The sequence below is a fragment of the Crocuta crocuta genome, unplaced genomic scaffold (genome assembly GCF_008692635.1).
Source record: "Crocuta crocuta isolate KB4526 unplaced genomic scaffold, BGI_CrCroc_1.0 scaffold247, whole genome shotgun sequence".
In the NCBI taxonomy this organism is placed as follows: domain Eukaryota; kingdom Metazoa; phylum Chordata; class Mammalia; order Carnivora; family Hyaenidae; genus Crocuta; species Crocuta crocuta.
Genome location: NW_027531910.1, coordinates 192,156 through 200,854, shown reverse-complemented (window position 1 = coordinate 200,854; position 8,699 = coordinate 192,156).

Below are 8,699 nucleotides of genomic sequence, written 5' to 3'. Positions count from 1 at the left end.
ATTTTAAAATCCAACCTTCTTAACTCTTCCTTACATTTTTAATAAACATGAATGAGCTTTCCAGCATATTAACCTACAGTTTCATGCTTGAATTTCCTGAATCTTCTGTCATAGACACAGAAATGGGAACAAATTACTTTTACCAATTCTGTCCGTATGTGCAAGCAGACTGGAGGCTAAAAAGCACTTTATCCTATGTGTCAAAGTCAAAGACTGGAACAGCTCACTGTCAGCTTCAGAAACCATTTTTTTACGAGCATGGCATACTGCCTCAAGCCAACTAAACACTAAAGCATGTTGGGCTGCCTCAACTGCAAATTATTTGGAGTGTTCTCCATGTTTTGTGGTTCTGAAAGTACCTATTTTGTGGATCATCCGGTTAAAACTAGGACCACATTTGACCTTAAACAAAAAATTCCCAAGAAACTGAAACTATAATTGACCAAGATCCCAACAGTTCTAAAGGACCATGATCTCAGGCTCATAATCAAACATCTCAAATGCTATTTTTTAAAAGCCAAAGAGACACAACATAAACTCTGCGAAACACATTACTGTCTGTTTCAAGTAAACACTAAGAACTCACGCTAAAATACACCTCATAGTTTCAAAAAGGAATAAACTTGCCTCCTGCAACAAAGGGCATGTACAGCAAATATAAACACAAATATAAACATGTATTTTTTAAAAATGCCTAGCAAATAAAGCAAAAATTTGCCTAAAACATTATTTCATTTCTAATTTTCATACACATATGCTGAAATGTAGCAGTCTCGGGTGTGGAAAGTGATAAGAAATAACTCCAAAGCTTGTAGTGACTACAACACTATATCATAGCATTATTTTCCCAAGCATTAATGGGTACCTCTCTCTCAAACCAAATGCTTATTCAGGACATCATTTCACAAGGTGGAGTACCAAAACTTCCAAAGCTTTGTCTCCCATGGTTTCGAGACCTACTCTCTAAGTCTTAGACCCATGGAGAATGTCCTGAAGGTCATTTCCGAAGTGTTAAAAAAGAAAACATCATATTGACAAGCCAATTTTTTCCTAGAGACTCCTCCGCTGACGATAAATTACTGAAGCATAAGAAATGCCTGGTTCAATCACCCACTGATGGGATAATTCAGTCCATTTTAATAAACATGTGGTTAAGATCACTGGCCTATGGCTCCCTGGTCCAAGACTTATACAAGAATAACAACAGGTGGGAAGACAGTATTTTTTAACTTAACTGATACTGATGAAATTGATGAAAATGCTGAAGAGATGACAAGCCTTAACAGGAAGTATTTTTAGTTTCTGGTCATTTAGACCTGTGTTGCTGGTGCAGGTATGTTATCAAGTACCTGAATAATTTTCCCTGTTACAGATATACAGATATATAATGTAAGTATAGATATCTTACTTACAGATGTAAGACAGACAGATGTGGATATAGACAGACAGATATGGATTTTTTAGTTCTATATATAAATTTGTGATATATATGGTTTCAAAAAGAATCATTCAGGGACACCTGGCTGGTTCAGTTGGTAGAGCATGCAACTCTTGATCTCGAGGTGGTGAGTTCAAGCCCCAGGTTGGGTGTAGAGATTACTTAAAAAAAAAAAAAAAAAAAAGGCATCATTCATAAAGCAATCATCTCCCATCAAATATATCATACATAAAATCTCAAAATTTTTAAGTTTCCTAGAAAATTGTATATTCTAGAAACTAAGTCCCATCCACCTGGGAACCCCAAATTCTTACTGAATGCAGTTCTCTTTTGTCTGGACTCCAGCCAACTTACGGTAAAATGATAACTGCAGTTAGGATCTTAAGTATGTGACTTTTCTAAGCAAAGTTTTTCCCAAGAACATTCAGTTTGCTGTCAATTTTCAGGAAATGTTGGGATGGTGAGTTCTTTTGTTTTTTTTTTTTTTAAGTTTCAGTTCTGGTATACTTGAGAGCAATGTGACAAAATTTTGCTTGGAGATAAAAATTTATATCCCAAACAAGATGTTATAAATTTAATGGTTATATTAATGGTTATCCTGTAACAATTTCCTTTCAAAACTTCCCCACTGTAAATGTTTCCTATAATACTCCCTCTCTATTTTGGTAGTATTTTTTCACAAAGAGATTATATGTAACCCATGTAACTGAGAATTTAAATACTTATGATATTCTTTTCTTTAAACAAGCTCCCACATTCTTATTTTAATTGTTTAAAATAATCTGTGTTACAATCAATTATGTCGCTAAAACTCTGGCTATGCAACACTTCACAAAATATAGGGACCTTTTATCAGCATCTCCGATTTGCAACTGACATCAGATGTACACAGTGTGAGTGGAGAAGACAGAAACAGGACTAGACAGGTGTGGTAGAGACCTGGAGGGGTGAGAAAATGAGATTCCCTCACCCACAGAAAACATGACAGAACAAAACTTACCCATTTGTGTAATAAATGTACTCCTATATTATGGTTTCATCAAATAATTACACGAATTACATACCTCATCCAAGGGTAAAATTATTTGAAGCAATGTTGGATTATGCAAGAAATATCAAGGGTTTTTTTTTTTTATGATTTTAGAAATACTACCCTTAAAATTAGCTGGAGCCTTTTTACCTAACACATAATGAAAACCATATTCCCCCATAAACAAATAAAGACAAAATCCTATCTTAAAAAGGCACAGCTAAAACCTCACTGAAAAACTGCATACCTACTGGGGGATACCTGTATTCCATAAGTGTCCAAACCAGGTCTAAATATCTAAGCAGAGATGAAAGGATCACTTGGAAATTTGGGGTTGGCCCTATCGGGCATATCATAAAGATATATCGCTGGGGGATTTTGTTTGTGTGTGTATATTTAGCATGTCAAGGATATTCAAAACAAAAAAAAGAAGAAGAAAAGAATGTTTCAAAAGGGGCGGGGAAGAGAGGACTAAAATCAGGGCGACGCTGAAAAACGACCAGGGCTGAAAGACAGACACACAGCGCCGCAAGCTTACCCACATGTAAGAGGCAAGCTCTCAGAACTGTTGGGGCTCCTGGGGAGCCTCCAGACTTGGGCAAACGAGGTCCATTTCACCCCTAAAGAGGGACGAGAGCACAGTGTAAAAGTTCAAGAGGATTCCATCCCCTTCCTCTCACTCCCGGCACTTAGCTACGGGAGGAGAAAGCCCCACAGAGAAAAAGCCGGCGTTGGGGGCCAACCTGCAGCCGCCCGGTTTCCTAGAAGGCCTAACAGCTCCAGCAGNTTGGTCTAAGCAGCTGCTCCTCCGCCACCACTCCGCCCGACAGCACAGCGCCCCCCCCTCCCCAGCGCCGCGGATCGACGCGCTCCCCGCGGGCGGCTACCTGTCCGGGGTGCCGCGGACCCCAAGTCTCACCTCATACAAAGAGCTGCGCGCGGGCGCCTGCAGCAGAGCCCAGGGAGCGGGGCCCCCTCCAGTCCCTCCCGGAACTTTCCTGACATAGCACTTCTCTCCGCTGCAGAAAACGCCGCTTCGAGGCAGAGGAGGAGGAGGAAGAGGAGGCGGCGGCGGCGGCGACCCAGGCGGCGGCGGAGGCTGGAGCCGGAGCAGAAAGTGAGGAGCATCGCGGGCGAGCGCCGCCGCCTCCCAATCTGCCGAGGGGTTCCCGCCCCCAGGGTAACCAAAGCTCCCTCTTAAAGGCGCCCGCCGCGTTTCAGGACGCGAGGGGAGGAGGGGGCGGAGGGAGGGGGCGGAGGCAAGTAAGGAGGGAGGGGGCAGGCGGAGACGCTGCTGTTCCGGAGGCCACCGTCCAGGCTGCCCCGGGGCTGCTGCGCCCGCGGGTTTCCGGCCGCTCCTGCGGTCCCCCGCCGGGTCTGGTCGCCCCTCCGCCTGGGCTAAGGTAGGACCAGCGCTGGCACCCAGCACCCGGGCGCTGCTCCCGCCGTTGGCTTGCGCCCCACCACTGCCCCGGGAACTTCGCCCAGTCTCCTAACCACCCCTGTTCTTTTAGGGTCCTGTCTTCCTGCCCCTCACCCCTGCGTTGCCGTCGCCCGCGCCCCTAAAGCCTTGCACGCCGCTGGCGACTGCCCAGTGGAATTGCGTTCCCTCGCGCGTGTCCGGTTTGTACTTCCTCCATCTCCCACACAGTGATGAGGGTCTCCCCCGCGAGCGCTGGACCCTGAAATAACCAAAGGCCAGTAGGGTCCCTTAGACTGACCCCTGAATGTGTCACTAGCGAATGGCATGGAGATTTGCCAAATGTCTCGCCCTACCCTATGCTTTGCTCTCTTCCAATGGCCAGATGCCTGATGGCTTCCAACTGGATTACTCCAACAGTTGACTTTGACTTTCATCAACAGAGATTAGCTGTAAAGATCCCAAACTCAGAAAGGCTCTCCTGAAAAAATACCACCTTAAGACCTAAATGACGCTGGGAAATGTTACTTTCAAGTGACAAGTGATACTATTTTTCCAACCATCATCAACGTTTGTGATCACTGCCCACCGCAGTGGAGTATGCGCAATGTGAAGATGCCCCAGAGACCCACAGCATCAGCAGCCATCAACCTTAGGAAGAGACCACCGTAACAGTGGATGTGGGCAGCAGAGAGTCTTTTTCTACCTCATGGATCCAGCTCTTGCTTCTTAGTACCATGGGGCCTCAGGATAGGGTGTGATTTGTACCGTGCAGCGTCCTCTGGCTGACGTGGAGATGGGCCCTCAATTCAAGGTGGAGATCCCACTTGGGCTACAAAGACACCCCCCCCCCAAGGGGATGGGCTCAGAGGGAATTTCTAATGCCCACAAAAGCATTAGCATCAGTAGCCTGAGATTGGACCTCAGTTCTTCTCCTCCCACCTGCAGCTGTATAACAAGCACATGCTGACTTGTGAAGGAAGAGGGCAAGGAGACAATATACAAAAGAGTGGAGCAACTTCTTTTACAACGTAGAAAAGAAATATGCCTTGGGCTCTATAGAAGCTGGAGACCGTGGTCCTTCCTGGAGCAAAGATGAAGATCAGAGAAAAGGTTGGCTGTAAGCAAGAGGGAAGATATCTTCCTTTTTTTTGAGAGAGAGAGGAGGAGGAGAAGGAGGGGCAGAGGGAGAGGAGAGAGAAAAATCTCAAGCAGACTCCACACACAGCACAGAGCCCACCGCAGACCCTACTCTGGGCTGGATCTCATGACTGTGAGATCAAGACCTGAGCCAAAATCGAGAGTCAGAGACTTAACAGATTGAACCACCCAGGCACCCCAGGAGATATCTTCCTATTATGATAAACTCCCATATATAGTCAGGATGATTGGATGTAAGAGGTACCCAACTCAAAGTGACTTAAGAAATCCTCCAGTGGAAGAGATTGGAAAGTATTGGCCCACATGCTTAAAATCCCAAGAAGATCTGGGGGTGTAAAAAATGGAGGAGAAGAAGAATAGGAGGAAGGAGAAGTTGTTTTTTAAATCTCTTTTTTCCTCCAGATGTTCAAAGAATGTTAGGACTCCGTTTCTCTCCATATTGTAGCTGTGCTTTCATTGGACTGGTTTTGTTTTCTCTAATCAGGGCCTATACTGACAGCCCGTCTTACTTTCTCCTCCAACCTCCTTAGCAACTGATCCCGCTAGCAAGGAATGAGACTTATAGGATCTACTTGGGTCCTACACTCATCTCTGAACTAAGCATTATAACCATGGGTTCGAATATGCCCTGCAGATTGGGTCACTTGACTATGTCTGAAAAAGATTACAGGAGCTCTATTGCCCACTGCACCCCCCCCCACACACACACGTAAATCATATGAACTAGGTGGGAGAGAGGAGGTTCCCCAAAGGAAAATTAGTTTGCTAACAAAGAGGAAATGAATGTTGAGTAGGTAAAGACAATAGATGACCCACGCCCCACAGCACCCCATTTCCCACCACACACACACACACACACACACACACACACACACACAGCCCCATAGGGACTAACTACCTCTCTGGGTCTTCTGCCAATAGCCTCGGGACCATAAGAATGCCGATGGTCATGGGGTTGTAAGTAATTGAATCAGCCACATACTTTGACCTCAGAAGCCCTGGGAAAGTGCTCAGTGATGTTTACCAACCACTTCCAAACAAATGGTGTCTAGAACTTAATTGTATTCAATCATTTTTTCCCTAAATTGTGATACCTCTGCCTCCACATGCCCCAACCACCCCACATTCTTTATTAAACTTGGTGTTATTATGTAATCAATTCAACTTGGTAAGAGTCCATGGAAACTTCTTATTACCTATACAGTGTGTTCATTCAACTTGAAAAAGAAATGCAGCCTATGAATAATCACTTTTTAGTATCCAAGTGACACAGGGCCCTACTTCATTTTCAAACTCCAGTAAGTTCTTTATCTGCTCAGAGATAGCACAGAGGAGTTTATATTTTGCCTACCAAAAAATGCCAGTTTCAGCCTTTTTTCTTCCCACACAAGAACTTTTCTTGTAGTTGCTCATAAAAACATTTTGTATTTTCTCCCATCATTTCTCTATTTTATAGAAGTTTGTATGTATCATAGAAAGATTGACTTAAAAACCTGGAAGATACTTTAGAATTAACCTAAAACAGCCCTGTTTATTTCATGGATGAAGCAATAAAAGCGCAGAGATTGACCTGTCTAGGGCCATGCCGTTGTTTTTAGCATCTGTGATGTGCCCAGCTCTATGCTACACACTTCAAATAATACAGATACAAAAGCAGACAACATAGTCACTGTCCTCAGAGCATTAAATTCAGTCAAGAAGACATTAACCATCTAAGATAAAAGACAAATGCAGAGAATCACAGTATATCATACAATTTGGGATTTTAAAAAAATATGTGATGAGCTCTGTGTGTTAACTATAAGCACTGAAATAAGAGAACACCATAAGCTGGGGTAGTCTGGGGAATGCTTTTTAGCCAGGAACCACCCTGACAGTCTTTAAAAAATGCATAGAAAAAAATGGGCTTTCCACGTGAGAAAACAAACAGAATGAGAAGGCACTGATGGAGGAAAGATCTTGCCATGTGTTTGAAACAAAAATAAAGTCTGTACTGTCGTGGTTTAGAAGAATGTTTCAAACTGCAAGTCATGAGATCATTTTAGTGGGTTTTGAGGAGTCTTTTTTTTTCATTAAATAAAACAGAATATCTGTGCATCATACTTAATAAGATTAAGTAGTGTTGTTAAACTTGTGTTTTATTATATTATGGGTTCTTAGCTATATTGTAAATTTTTTATCTTACTTTGGATTATGTTCCAAAAAAAGTTCAAAATCCCCTAGTTCAGAAGCCAGACAGACTAGATATGAAACTCTGCTTTGTAGCAGGACATTGATCAAATAATATCTCTCCAGGCATCAGTTTCTTTATGTGCAAACGATTTTCAGCTCTGGCCTCTGTACAGAATAAGTCTTATAAATTGTACCTCTTATTTGCTGGCTAAGTTGGACATGATTTCATATTAGAATCACCTTAAGAACTTTTTCAAAACCCCAGTACCTGGGACCCACCCTTAGAGAACCAGACTCAGTTCTAGGGTAAGAGTCTGCCCATGAGTTTCAAAACTCCCCAGGTACAATCATCTCTGCAAGCCCCTGGGCTGGACCCATAGCAAAATACATCTGGCACCTGAGGAGCCTGGTGAAACACTGTTTCTTCAGTAGGCACATTGATCTTCATGATTTATGTCTCTGTTTTCTTTTACCAAGCAGTAGATAGCATGCTAGGTCATCAGCAGAATTCTAACTACTTTTGGCTCTGAAAATCTTCAACTGTGGTGCAAACTGCTTGTGGTCTATCTCAGTCAGTAACAGAGCATGGATCCTGAGTCATAATCTCTTATGTATCTCTCCAAGGGTACAATTTATGGTCAGTTATCAGTATATAGTAGTTTCTGGAGGTGTTTGAAAGCATTAGAATGCCCACCAAAAACTCCCTAAGGAAGAGGAAAAGGGCTAGAAGCAAATGGCATTGGAAATCCATAATCTAAATAATTAGCAAATGACTCATTAAATTCAGCTATTTTCATTCTGACTTTTAATAATACAGTTTCTAAATATACTAATTACTGATGTACTTTTTGTAATCTTACATTTAGTAATCTCTCAGTGTTTATAACTAAAACATTTTTCCCCTATACCGTCAATCCCCTCTGTGTATGAAGCAGGAGAATCTTTCTTCAAATACAAAGTGTCTATAGACTCAGAACCAGTTATTCTGCCTAGTTATGCTGTCTCTATAAATCTTGACTGTTTGGATTTGGTTGGGCAAAGATAATAAACATAGAAAACTTTTGAATCTTGCCAAAGAGACAAAAGCAACTGAGATAAGAAAGGAATTAAAAACCTAAAATCAGAAGTTCTAACAATTAGGCCTCTTATACAACATGATATGACAGAATCGAAAGGACCCAGAATCACAATCAGGTCTTCTCGCCTAAGAAACAGAACTGGAATCTAATTAGGCCTCTAGAACTAATAAGAGGTATAGGAGACCAAGGATCGAGTTTGAAAACCACCTCAAGGAAGCAATCAGTCAAATCCAGAGTGGAAATAGGAAAAATGACCTAGCTTCACTACCGAATCAATGGCATGAAGAAACAGGGGCCTGGTTTTAAAGAATAAAAGAGATTTAAAAATCATAATCATGCGATGTGATGTGTGGACTTTGTGTCCTGTTTTGAACAAACCACCTGTGAAAAGAATCATGA